Source organism: Jaculus jaculus, chromosome 12 (genome assembly GCF_020740685.1).
Source record: "Jaculus jaculus isolate mJacJac1 chromosome 12, mJacJac1.mat.Y.cur, whole genome shotgun sequence".
Lineage (NCBI taxonomy): Eukaryota > Metazoa > Chordata > Mammalia > Rodentia > Dipodidae > Jaculus > Jaculus jaculus.
The window spans coordinates 64,650,072-64,664,196 of record NC_059113.1 but is presented as its reverse complement, the minus strand read 5'-3'; the positions used below and the strand labels follow the sequence as shown (position 1 = coordinate 64,664,196).

Here is a 14,125-nt window from a genome sequence, read left to right as displayed (position 1 = left end):
AGGAGAGACTCATTGAGATGGGGAGTAGATGTGATGAAGAAGGGGATTTCAAAAGTGAAGGGGGAGGGGGACATTACCATGGGATTTTTTTATAATCATGGAAAATGTTTAATAAAATTGAGGAAAAAATTTAAAAAAAGAAATGTGTGTATAGATCTCTAGCCAAGTTTTTAGTCAGTTATAGTTTCCCTAGTATACTGCTTGGATTCTTCATATTCTGAAGGTATAAACTCCCTATTACATGTATAGTTTGGAAAGTTTAGATTTTTAATAGCTAATAATAAGCTCAGCTGTGCATGATGGCACATGCCTTTAATCCCAGCACTCAGGAGGCAGAAGTAGGAGAATCGCCATGAGTTCAAGGCCACCCTGAATCTCCATAGTGAATTCCAGGTCAGCCTAAGCTAGACTGAGACCCTACCTCGAAAAAACAAAAAAAGCTCAATAAATTTGAAACTTCTAAATTTCATAGATATTTATTAATTTCAATGTGCCATAAATTAGCTATAACAAGATCATTTTGATACAACACTAAAAAGATACTAGTCTAAACTCTGGATTTCAATTTTCCTATGAACTATATGGAGCATGGTAGAACCATGCTCTCAAATTCAACACAACCAAAATTGGACTTGTCTTTTTCCATAAAGCTGACTTTTAGGCCAGTTGTATCTCTAAGTTATTAAGACATTTGTACCTAAATCATGCAAGTCATCTTCAACAGTTTTTCATTCTTCCTACCACATGTAAATAATTGCCACCTCCATTTTTTCATGTAATTTATTAACTTTTTCAAGTTTGATTACTCAGAATAAGCTATAATAAAATTTTAATTAAGTCTTATGAAGACATTTCAACATTATATTGTAGCCTTTCTTTCTTGGAGGTAGGGTCTCACTCTAGTCTAGGCTGACCTGGAATTCCCTATGTAGTCTCAGGCTAGCTCAAACTCACAGTGATTCTCTCCTAGCAAGTTGTAGCCATTTTGAGGGACTCAGTCATCTTTAAGGCTCAAAATGGTATCACTATTGCCAGCTGTTTCTAAATTTCTACAGGAACACATTCAAAGAAGCGCATTAATTGGCTGACTCTAAATAATTAGTTACTACTTTGGCCTCAAGATGAAGTTACCAGTAGATGCTGTCCTGTGTTTGTCTTTTTCTTTGCTTGTTTAAAAATCTTTCCTTTTTGCTGGTGTGTGTGTGTGTGTGTGTGTGTGTGTGTGTGTGTGTGTGTGTGTGATGTGTGGTGTGTATTTTCACAGTATGCATGTGCATGTGTACAGAAGTATGTGCCTCATGTACATGTGTGTGGAGGCCAGAGAAAAATGGCAGGTGCTGTATGCTATTACTCTTCTATATGGTTTCTGTGAGACAGATTCTCTCACTGAATCCAGAGCTGCCAGTTTTAGTCAGACTGGCTGACCAGTGAGCTTCAGCAATTCTCTTGACTCTGTCCCACTGGTCTTGCAGACATGCATGGTCATGCCCAGCTTCTGACATGAGACTGAGGATTGGATTCAGGACAAGTCAGGTACCTCAGGGAGTGCTCTGTCTTTCAGTGAAGCGAGCTATCTTCCAGTCTCTTCCTTAAAAAAAAAAAAAAAAAACTTTATTTATTTATTTGTGAGAGAGAAAGAGTCAGATGGAACCATTCCAGATGCATGTGTGCCATTATGTGCTTCTAGCTCATGTGAGTACTGAGGAATCAAACTCAGTCCTTAGGCTTTGCAGGTAAGTACTCTATTGAGCCATCTCTCCAGCTCTCCTGTCCCTCAGTCCTGCTCTTGATTTTTTCATTTTCATTTCCAAACTAAACCTCTCCCAAAACTTGCCAATATTCATTGGTAACATCCTTGTGACATTATTCTCACACTACTTTTGTGCATATCCTCAGAGAAGCCTTTCTTAAAGCTTCAAGGAGTTGCTTTATACATGGCTTGCTTTTTTATATAATCTTCAGCTTAATGTATATATATTGGCCTGGTATTATGGAGTATAAGAAATACAGAAAAGAGAGGGTCATTGAAGTTGCAACATGGTCTTATGTATTTGAAACAGCCATGGTCAGTATGTAGCAGGTTTGTTGAATTGTCTGCATGGAGACCCAATGGACCTGTGAGGATTGATGGTGGGTTGCAGTGGAGACCCAGTGGAGATGCTGGGACCACAAGATAGCTGCTAAGGAGAACTGCTGGCCAGAGGTGAAGTTTTTCAGGACCTTGAGTAGCCTAGCTGAAGTGGTGGAATTAGAACTCCAGAGTCTTCTTGCTGGTTAGAATTATAGGATTTGGAGACTTGTTACTGACTAGAGTTGTTGCACTTGGAGCTACAGTTTGATGTTTGTGCTGTTTGTTTTGAATCTTGTATTGGTTGCATATTTCTTTGCTATACACAATGTCATCTTTTGCAATGTGAAAGTTTATTTATTTTATTATTGCTCAGTTAGAAGACCTTAGACTATGAGGATGTTTGAACATAATGGGAATTGATTTAAAAATATGGGAACTTTTAAAGTTGGACTGAATGCATTGCATTTTACATCATGGATGGAATGCAGTGGCTTGATTCAGGTGCCCCCTCCCATAAACTTAGGTATTCTGAATGCCAGGTTGTCAGCTGATCGCGATTTGGGAATTAACACACCTCCTAGAGACACTGTATTGCTGGGGGCAGGCTTATGGGTACTGTAACTAGTTTCCTCATGCCAGTGTTTAGCACACTTTCCTGTTGCTGTTGTCCATCTGATGTTGTCCAAGAGATGATGTCCACCTTCTGCTCATGCCATCATTTTCCCCTGCCATCATGGAGCTTCCCCTCAAGTCTGTAAGCCAAAATACCTCCCCTTTCTCCCCACAAGCTGCTCTTGGTCAGGTATTTTCTGCCAGCAATGTGAGTGAAACAAATACTATATAAAAAAATGAACAAATATAAAACCTCCTGAGATAAAAAGTAAATTTCTCAAAATTTAAGTAATAATGCATAAGTGATAAAGAAGTTTTTTCTTTCCTACTTTTCCATCTTCTGTGATGAATATGTGTTATTGATTCTTTAAGAAACAAATATATATTAAGCTATTATTCCTTGATCAGTTGATAGTTTAAATTTTCATCTTTTAGATTTTAATTCATATCAAAATTGTACATTTCAGATCTTTATGAAATATCCCTATATCCTCAGGGCTGCATATTAACTCAACATTATTATAAATGAAATAACAGCTGCTCTGTCTGAACACCAAATATCAATCAAGGGGTGTGCAATAGGACCAGAAAACCCTACAGTCATCAGCCTTTCAACCTTCAGACAGAACTAACATAATATTAGCAAATATGGTAGCAGGTATCCCACTTCACTCTTTGTCTTTATTGCCTTTTAGACACACACCAAAAAAGATAACCAGTTTCTTTCCCTTTCTGTGTTCCTGCTGTTCTGACCTATTTCCCATTTTCTCTTATTTTCCTTTCTAAAAATAAACTCTAAAGCACATAGGGAGTATCTCAGTACTTTAAAATGTCCACTCTGGCTCACCACCAAACTAATGTAAAAGTCTTCTCAGTGTGCGTTCTAGATTTCCTTCTAGGTATACTGTCTTACTTGAGATGCATATGGACAGCTTATTATACCACTTCAACAGCTGTTTTCTTTGCTGGGATTCACATCTCAGTTCTCTAATTATAGAATATTTCCTATTAGTGAAATGAGTATCTTTGCTTGTTACATATTCTTTCCTCCTACTCCTCTTTGTCTTTCTCTCTTTCCATTCTTCCTCTCTTCTTCCTATGTCACTGTTTTGAGTCATATAAGCACAAAGATAACACTATGTTATAGTTTGAATATGAAATGTTTCCCACAGGTTTATATGCTGAAGACTTGGTCACCAGTCGACAGACTGTTTTGGGAGATGATGAAAACTTTAGGAGGTGAGACCTAGCTGGAGAAATTAGGCTACTAAGAATATGCATTTTCAGGGAATAGCTTGTTCTCAGCATTTTGCAAAAGAATCTCTTATTCTTCAAATCTTTGAGAAAACGTAGAGAATTTTTTTTGTCTCATCAAAATATGATTGATAGTCTCAGAGAAGAAGTTCATAGTACAACTTAGTGACTGAGGAAAACTTCAATTACCATAAAGAATGATCAGCATATTTTCCAAAGTCTAGTTAAATTATTGAACAAAGTTTCTATTCAAATCAAGTGTTAATCTACTAGAAACTAGGAGCAAGAGATCAATGAGGACCAAGAGATGCTATCATAGAAATAGTCTTCTGTAACATTTACTTGTGGAGGACTTTTGATGCTCTTATGCATGTTGAATTTTTAATAAATTTCTAGATAAGTATTCCTACTGGCAAACACTGTTTATAACTGTAGAAGCAAAGAGTGCTATGTAGAGTTTGGATGTCAATAACTATGATCATAAGACTTAAAACTGTCTTTGAAACAGAATTTTGTTCCAACACTGTTTAGAAATAGACAAAAGGCTAGTCTTTGAAAAGGATGGTTGATTAGCTCATACTTTCTTTTATTCAAAGAATAATAGAAAAGAAAAATCAAAGGTATGTGGAAGTAATACAGGACCCCCTGGACTTTGTAATGAGTCCAAAGGGTTTCAGAACATAGGTACAGTCAGAAAGAGATTTCCTACAAAATTCCAAAGTGAAATTCACATCTTATGTTTCCAGAGGCAGATGGTCCACTTGGAGGCAGCTTACTAAAGTTCCAATCAGTGGGAGAGTCTCACAAATGAAGGGCTTATGCCAACCCCACCCACACTTGAGGACCTCCAGGCCATTCCTGGAATACCTGATATTCCCTGTTTTCATGAATAATTCTTATTTAATACTGCAGGCACTTCTTTTCCTTTGCTTCTGCTCTCAGCCTTGATTTGTGGTGAACACAGTCAACTGGAGAGGCATTTTACTATGTTATTTACAACTGTGGACTCTGAAGTCAGACCCTCTGCCTGCACTGAGTAACTTGGTGAATATGACTTACCCACTGTGTATGAGTTTACTTATCTTGGAAGTAAGATACTTATCTTGAAAGTGGGCTATTAGGGGAAGGAAGAAATGAAAATTAAAGGCTGGGCATGGTGGTATAGGTCTTTAATCCCAGTACTTGGGATTGTTAGGAAGATTGCTGAGAAGTTCTGACCAGTCTGGAGCTGTAGAGTGAGTTCCCTATCAGCCTGGGCTAGAGTGAGATACTGCCTCAAAACAACAACAAAAAAATAATAACAACTTTTTAATATATTTAAGTGTTTGCCATTATTATTTTTCTCAATACTTTCTCTAAAAGTATGTGGACAAGTAAGTTCATAACAGTAAACTTGTATAGATATACAAAATTTGACTACTATAAATAACTTTATCCTCTTCAACTTTCACATAGGATGACAGGATATTCCGTTTATTTTTCTGTTTATTCTGTTTAGCCACTTCTTAAAACATTTTCATCATATAGGTGAAAAGGTGATGAGGTACTGAAAAAATATTATGGATAGGTAAAAAAGTGACTCAGGGAGAGTTGAGAATTTCACCCTAAGCCATATTTATTATGAACACAGGCCTAAGTTTATGGAGAAGTAGAAAAGGACTGTAACAGGCAGAGCTAGACATGCTCTGCTCAGATGTTTGTTCAAGACTGGGCTGAGGAGATGGCTCAGCAATTAAAGGTATTTGTTTGCAAAGCCTGCTAGCCCTAGTTGAAATCCCCAGCCACTCATATAAAGCCACATGGCATTCATTTGCAGTGGCAAGAGACATTGGTGTGTCCCAGCCACACATTCAAATAAATAAATTAAAATTTAAAACATTTAACAAAAGAGGTCTGGAGCTTGCTTAGAGGGGCAGAGGCAGCTCATGATCTCCAGGTCTTGGCTCTCAGGCTACTCTTCAGTGTCTGTGAACATAACACATGCTCCTTTTGGATGTCCACTACCTTCCTTATAAGGACTGTGCAATGCAGGAACACTCAGCACAAGGTCCTAGTGGGAGACTTAACAGGCACCTGAGCTCTAGTTTCTCACAGTGGACAAGAAAACTGCAAGGTCTGTGTCAGGGCGTGATGGTTTCCTCTACCCAGCCCTACATCCTCCTCCTTCCACAGGTGTCAGAACCCTTTGAAGACCAAGTGTAAGCAACACAGCATCTCTTTTATAACCTTTTTAAATGGAGGGATTTTTCATTTATTGAGAAACTTAAAACTTGGGTACCTCAATATCAATTTCTGGGGATGGGAATAATCAAAGCCCACAGTAGGAAAAAAAAAAAAAAAAGCTAACACTGGGCCATAATAGAACACAGAGAATATATTCTTATAATTGAAAAATTCTAGGTACTTTATAATTGACCTTTTAATACAAAATGACCTATTAAATTTGCAACTTCTTTTTCTCCGTGTTGAGGTCCATAAGACAATCTCGGAAGTCTTTAATCCTTGAGATGAATTCCGTGAGGGTTTTTTTTTGACTTCTGATTCATCTTTCTTCCCTTTTCTAGGATGCAGCAGCAGCAACCTCTGGGCAGCTTCTTTCTTGGTGTGATGAGCCTGCAGAACTATTACAGCTTCATCCACTTTGGAGCGTAGCATCTCTGGGGACTCCAGAATATACAGCAGCTCACAGATGTCTATGTCTAGCAGCATTCCTGTGATCTTTCCAGAAATATTTGCATGCATATTTTGGATAAGTGGGTAAGTATCTGCTTCTGTTCCTGGGAGGGTGGCGGGTGCAGTGGCTAGCATGGAGGGAGCCAGGGGCTTTTGCCCCATACTTGAACTTCAGGCTGAGGTGCCTGATGTGGCTGAATGGCAGGTTAAGGGCTGTGGATTCTGGAGGGGTGCTTGGCCAGGGCCCAGGAGCAGCAGAGCAGCTGCAGCAGGAGGCCTCAGGTTCTGCATGGCAGTGGGAACACCTTGAGGTCTCATGCACCTTGCTGCCAGCGTGGATTAGGCCTGATATGTGCTCTTCCCTGAACTTGTGGAACCCCAGTACAAAGTAGCCACCAGCTGCAGGCTAGAACTGATTTAAAATAGCACTGACTTTCCTCCCAGCTACAGGCTGCATGTACTTGTTGGTCAGGAGAGCCTTTCTTCCTTTCTCTGGGCCAGGGCAACATACAGTGACTTGGAGCCCACATGCCTTCATCCATCTCAGTGACTGCCTTGGTCACCTCTTTAGGAGATGAGAAAAACAGAGGAAGCCAAACCCTTTGATCCTTCCATCTTCTAGCATTACCTTAGCACCAGTATTTGATCCAAATGGAGAAAACTCTTTCTTTAATTTCTCCTCACCAATGCTGTCCAAGATCTTAATGTAGAGATTACTCCCTGATGTTGACTAATTCTTTCCTATTTCAGCCGCTCAAGTTTCCATTTTAATTAATCCTGACATTCTACTTTCCTCTGTGCTTTGCCTGCAAATAAGACTTTCCCACTGATCTCTTTTCCACTCCTCTTTCACAGCCTTATTGGCTTCCTCGTGTTTACATAACTCAAAGCCAAAGCCTTTCCATTTCCCACTGGAGTCTCTCATCACCTTAACACTTAGGGTCTTACCAAACCTGCTGAATAGCTCTTTCAGGCTCTCATCATTCATCTCCTCTCCAAAGTTTTTCATGTACATATTGGTGAATTCCTTGGCTTTGGCTCCAAGCTCAGCTTCAAGCTCTTTGTGTGACTTGAAACTGCCAAAAAAACACTTTGTGGTCATTGAGGAGCATGCCATTCATTCATCTTTTCCCTGGCCTTGTCAGCAGCCTCTTGGGTCTTGAAGTGGGCAAAGGAATAACCCTTAGATCCATTCTCATCCCACACCACCTTGCAGGACAAGGTATTTCCAAAGGCAGAAGAAGTATCATAAAGTGCCTTGTTGTCTGTAGATTTGTCCAGGTTCTTGATGAAGACATTCCCCACACCAGATTTTCTCAAAGAGGGATCTCTAAGAGGCCACATAATACAGATCAGCTTTCCCTTAATCACATTGAAGTTCATAGTGTGAACAGCCTCGGGCATCAGCTGGCTGCTGGAAGTTGAGTAGGCATAACCCAGGGAGCAGCAGATGATCATATCCCTCATATCCCTCATATCCCAGCAGGCCTGGATAGACAGCACAGGCCTGGCAGGACTGAACTTTACATACAGGATGGCGATGACGTTCCAGTGCAGGTCGCCTAACTAGAGGGAGGCCACGGGGTGGCTGCTGGCTGCAGCATTTATCTCCCCACCCCTCACCACCGCAAGCCCTGCCAGGAGAACTTCTTATGGGGGGGCGGCACTGCAGGATAAAAGGGGGCTCGTGAGAGCTGGGGCATGTCACAGCACACAGGTGGCACTGGGAGAGGCTGGAGCAAGGCTCCTTCGGGAGGCGGGACCAGAGCGTGCGGGAATGGCTCAAGTGGCACTGCAAAACCTCAAAGACAAAGATTCGCTCAATGTATCTCCCCCGGAGTCTGTAACTTGCAAGCTGGCCTAGCTGGACACTTCATTTCCTGCACGGTCGGTAGGTCAGTATGTGGGCAGGCACAGTGGTCTGGAGTGAGCAGGCCGGACCCATTTCTGTCTGCTCCCACCGCTGGGTCTGAGTTCCCTGCACAGGTCAGTGTGTGTGCAGGCGGACTGTGGTCTGGAGTGAGTAGGCAGAACCCATTTCTAGTTCCCTCCCACAGTCCCTGTCTGAGTTTCTTCCACAGTCAGTTTAAGGGCAAGCGCTGTGCTGTGCAGTGAGTAGACCAGACTCCCTGTTCCTGGGCTCCTCCCACCTCCCCAGTCTAGGTTGCCTGCACTAGTCCATGTTCTGGAGGGCTCAGCATGAAATAGGCCAGATCCCTTTTCCCTTACTCCTCCTAGTCCTCTGGTACTGGTAGGTCCCATTGTGCCTTGCCCAGGGAGGCCTGACCCTGTGTGAGTGTGGAATCAGGCCTTTTGCTCTGTTGTCTTAACTGGACACTAAGTACTAACAACCCTGTTCACCAGAATCAGAGGATGAATGGGCCAAAAGACACAAACTTGCTTCCTCCTCAATAAGACAGAGTCTTCCAAAAATGGGTAGACAACAATGCAAAAAAGCCAATGAAAGTTAGAAAACTGAAAGATCTCCACCAAGGATGACTAGTTCTACTATGGAAGCCTCCATGAAATCAGAGAAATCAACAGAAATTCATTCCAAAATGAAAATACAACAACTAATGAGACCCTGATTTAAAAAAAAAAAAATCACTGAACTTGAAGTTGAAAAGAATCGTCTCCTAGAACGTTAGAGCATTCAGCTTTCAACAGTAGGCATAACTTAATGGCAGAAAACATTATAACCATCCAAAGACATATGAATAAATCGAAGGTAAGTCAAGAAACGGAAGACCTCAACAACTGGTTGATTAAGGTTCATGAAGACTTGATCAAATGCAAGAATGAACTACAAGAAACACCAAGAAAATCACAATTCAAATTGAAATCATACCTCAAAAAAGAGATTGGCATTATAAAAAACAATACAACAGAAAACAAAACAAAAAAATAGAATTTATAAAAACCTCTCTAGACTCACTCACCAACAGAGTTAGTCATGTGGAAGACAGAACCTTGACCAGGAAGATAGGACAGAAGAAATTGATCATGAGGCCAACAACTTTGCTAAGTTCAAAAAATCAATTGAAAAGAATATGAGAGAACTGTGGGACAATCAAAAATGACCAAACATCCAGATCAAGGGGATACCAGAAGGAGAGGAAATCCAGACCAGAGGCATAGAAAACAAACTCAACAAAATTATTGGTGAAAATTTTCTGAATCTTGCAAAACAGAGGCCCATCCAGATACAAGAAGCCCACTGAACACCAAACAGGCAGGACCAAAGAAGAAACTCTCCAAGACACATCACAGTCAAAACCCTTAACAATGAAAACAAAGAGAAAGTGTTAAAAGCAGCAACAGAAAAGCAATTCACAACATACAAAGGTAATACCATTAGAATAATATCAGATTTCTCAGTGGAAACCCAGAAGGCCAGAAAGGCCTGAAATGGAATACTACAAAGTCTGAAAACTATGGCATTCAATCCAAGCCACTTCATCCACCAAAAGTATGCCTCATAATAGATGGTGAAAGAATCTTTCCAAGAAAAAAAAAAAATCAACTCTATAATTATATGAACATAAAGCCAAACCTACAGAGAATACTTGAGGGAATATACCACACAGAACAGTCAAACAACCAGTCTCAAGAGCCAAAAAGAAGATCACAATAATCAAAACAGACCAGGCTCAAAACAGAATATAACACAAGCAAGCACCCAATCACATAAAACACCTCATCATAGCGGGGATTAATTCAAACCTCACAGTAATAATCTTAAATATTAATGGTCTTAACTCACACATCAAAAGACAAAGGCTCTGAGGATGGATCAAGACACTGGACCCTTCTATCTGCTGTCTTCAAGAAACCCATTTTACCACTAAAGATAGACACTTCCTTAGGGGGAAGGGTTGGAAAATGATATTCCAAGCAAATGGGTGTTGCTATATTAATATCTGATAAAATAGACTTCAAACAAAAGTAATCAAAAAGGACAAAGAAGGCCACTTCTTTCTTATCAAAGGAATGATCCAACATGAGTTCATCACAATCATAAGTATATATGCCCCAAACATGGAGGCACCACAGTTTATAAAACAAAATCTACTTAAAAATAAAACTGAAGTAAACATCAACACCATCATAGTTGGAGACTTAAGTACTCCACTGCCATCAATAGACAGATCATCCAAGCAGAAAATCAACAGGGAAATAATAGAACTCAACAACATCATAGATCAACTAGACCTAAAGGATATGTACAGAACTTTCCACCCCAACTATACACAATACACATTCTTCTCAGCAGCCTACACAATCTTCTCCAAATTGACCATATATTTTTCCATAAAGTATGCATTCATAAAGTTAGGAAAATTGAAGATCTTCCTGCATCATGTCAGATCACAGTGCTTTAAAGCTAGAGATTAATGACAAGAAACGCATCAAGAAATCCACCAACTCCTGGAGAATAAACAACACACTTTTAAACAATGAACAAGTCCTGGGAAAATCAAAAAAGAAACTGTCAAATTCCTAGATTTTAATGATAATGAAAACACAAACTACCAAAATTTATGGGACTCAATGAAGACAGACAAAAGGGGAAAATTCATAACCCTAAATGCCTTTATTACAAAGATAGAGATATCACAAATCAATAACCTGACTGTCCATCGAAAGGCACTGGAATAAACAAGAATTATCCAACCCAAAGAGCTCCAGACAGAAAGAAATAATTAAGAATAGGGCAGAAATTAATGAATTGGAAACGAGGAAAACAATTTTTAAAATCAATGAAACAAAGAGCTGCTTCTTAAAAAAAATAAACAAGATTGACAAACCCCTGGCCAAAGTGATCAAACACAAATTAGAGAAGTTTCAAATTAACAAAATTACAAATGAAAAAGAAAGATCACTATAGACATTAATGAAATTGGAAGAAATATCAGGGCATACTTACAAAACCTCTACTCCACAAAATTAAATAATCTGGAAGAAATAGATGAATTCCTAGAAACATGCCATCTACCGAAACTAAACTCAGAGAAGATTAATATCCTAGACAAACCTATCACATCCATGGAGATTGAAAAGGTAATCAAAAACCTCCCCCAAAAGAAAAGTCCAGGACCAAATGACTTCTCAGCTGCATTCTATCAAACCTTCATAGGAGAACTGAAACAATTTTTTCTCAAATAATTTGCATAATTGTAGACCAGGAAATCCTCACTGACTCCTTTTATGAAGCACCCATCATGCTAATACCAAAACCAGACAGAGATGCAACAAGGAAAGAAAATTATAAGCCTATATCCCTAATGAACTTAGATGCAAAGATTCTGGAGAAAATCCTTGCAAACTGAATACAACAACACATCAAAAGCATTACCCACCTTGAACAAGTAGGCTTCATTCTAGGGATGCAGAGATGGCTTAGCATACAGAAATCAGTCAAGTCCATAATTCCAGTTAAGATGGTGGTCTAGGTACCACACCAAAGCAGCCTAGGGGTGGAAAAGACCAAAAAAACTCAGGAAAATACACACTTTTACTAAAAAGTGAGGTGTATAGGAAATTGAAATGACAGGGGAGAAGTAGAAGAGATTCAGAGCATCCAGATCCTGCAGGGGCCAGCAATAGCGGCCCCAGCAGGTCCACGAACCGCGGTGGTGGTGGTGTACCAGGAATCTGCCAGGCTTGGCTTGAGCCACAGGAAAAGCCAGGTGAGGGGAACTTCCACTCACACTGGAGCTTTCCGCAACTCAAGACATGTGAAAGGAGAACAGCAGTGAACAATGGAGGAGCAGTTCACAAGGTAGAAGAACATGTGGAACAGTGAGAGAACTAGAGCAGCTGCGGCTCCCTCTCCTCCCCCCCCCCCCCCGCCTGAGTCCAGCTCCAGCGAACAGAGTAGTGGTCCCAGGACCTGGCCACGCCAACTTGAGCTGACAGCAGGACCCAAGCAGGAGCAGGGTCCGGCAGCAACATCGGCATCTCCAGCACCTGCAATAGAGGCCCCAGCAGTGGCGGATCCAGTAGTGGCAGCTTCAGAGGCAGCAGCAGCAGATCCAGCAGCAGTAGCTTCAGAGGCAGCAGTTGCAGATCCAGCAGCGGCAGCTTCAGAGGCAGCAAAGAAAAAATATTGAAAGCAGTTAGAAAAATCAAGTTACCTACAAAGGAAAGCCCATCAGGATTACAGCAGATTATTCAACACAAACTTTAAAAGCCAGAAGGGCTTGGAGTGATGTATTCCAAGTTCTGAAAGATAACAACTGTCAACCAAGGATACTTTATCCTGCAAAGATATCCATTCAAATAGACGGAGAAATAAGGACATTCCATGACAAAAGCAGGTTAAAGGAGTATTTTAAGACAAAACCAGCTCTACAGAAAATACTTGATAGAATCCTTCATGCTGAGGAAAAGGGAAAACACACATATAAGGAACCTGGAAAAAAAAAAAAAAAAGCAATACTCAAATACTAGTTAACACAAGATGGCAAAGGTAGAACCAGAACCACACACACACACAAAAAAAAAATGGCAAACATAAATACACACCTTTCAATAATATCTCTTAATATCAGCACCATTGCTTCCTAAACGTTTCCAGGAAATAGAAAAAGAGGGAATTCTACCAAACTCCTTCTATGAAGTCAGCATCATCCTGATATCAAAACCAGGAAAAGATAGAACAAAAAAAGAAAATTACAACCAATCTCCCTCATGAACATAGATGCAAAAATTCTCAACAAAATATTGGCAAACAGAATACAAGAATATATCACAAAGATCACTCAGCCAGACCAGAGATGCAGGGAGGGTTCTATTTATGCAATTCTATAAATGTAATACATTATATAAACGGGTTGAAGGACAAAACTCACATGATCATCTCATTAGATGCAGAGAAAGCGTTTGAAAAAATCCAACATCCCTTTATGACAAAAGTCCTACAGAGACTGGGAATAGAAGGAACATATCTCAATATAATAAAAGCTATTTATCACAAGCCTACAGCCAACATATTACTAAATGGGGAAAAATTGGAAGCTTTTCCACTAAAATCAGGAAGAAGACAAGGGTGTCCACTGTCCCCACATTTATTTAATATAGTTTTGGAGGTCTTAGCCATAGCAATAAGGCAAGGGACACACATAAATGGGTACAAATTGGAAAGGAAGAGATCAAGTTATCATTATTTGCAGATGACATGATTCTATACATAAAGGACCATAAAGACTCTACTAGCAAACTGTTAGAGCTGATAAAAACCTACAGCCATGTAGCAGGATACAATATAAATACACAGAAATCAGTAGCCTTCATATATGCTAACAACAAACACACAGAGGATGAAATCAGAGAATCACTCCTATTCACAATTGCATCAAAACAATAAAGTACCTTGGAATAAACCTAACCAAGGAAGTAAATAATCTCTACAATGAGAATTTTAAAACACTCAAGCAAGAAATTGCAGAAGACACTAGAAAGTGGAGAAACATCCCTTGTTCCTGGATTCGAAGAATCAATATTGTGAAAATG

The 14,125-nt window shown here is 39.9% G+C and overlaps 1 pseudogene; it reads right to left on the bottom strand.

Moving 5' to 3' along the window:
* Window positions 1–994: 994 nt before the first annotated feature.
* The window catches only part of LOC101618234, a 30,964-nt pseudogene continuing 17,833 nt past the window's right edge, over window positions 995–14,125 (bottom strand).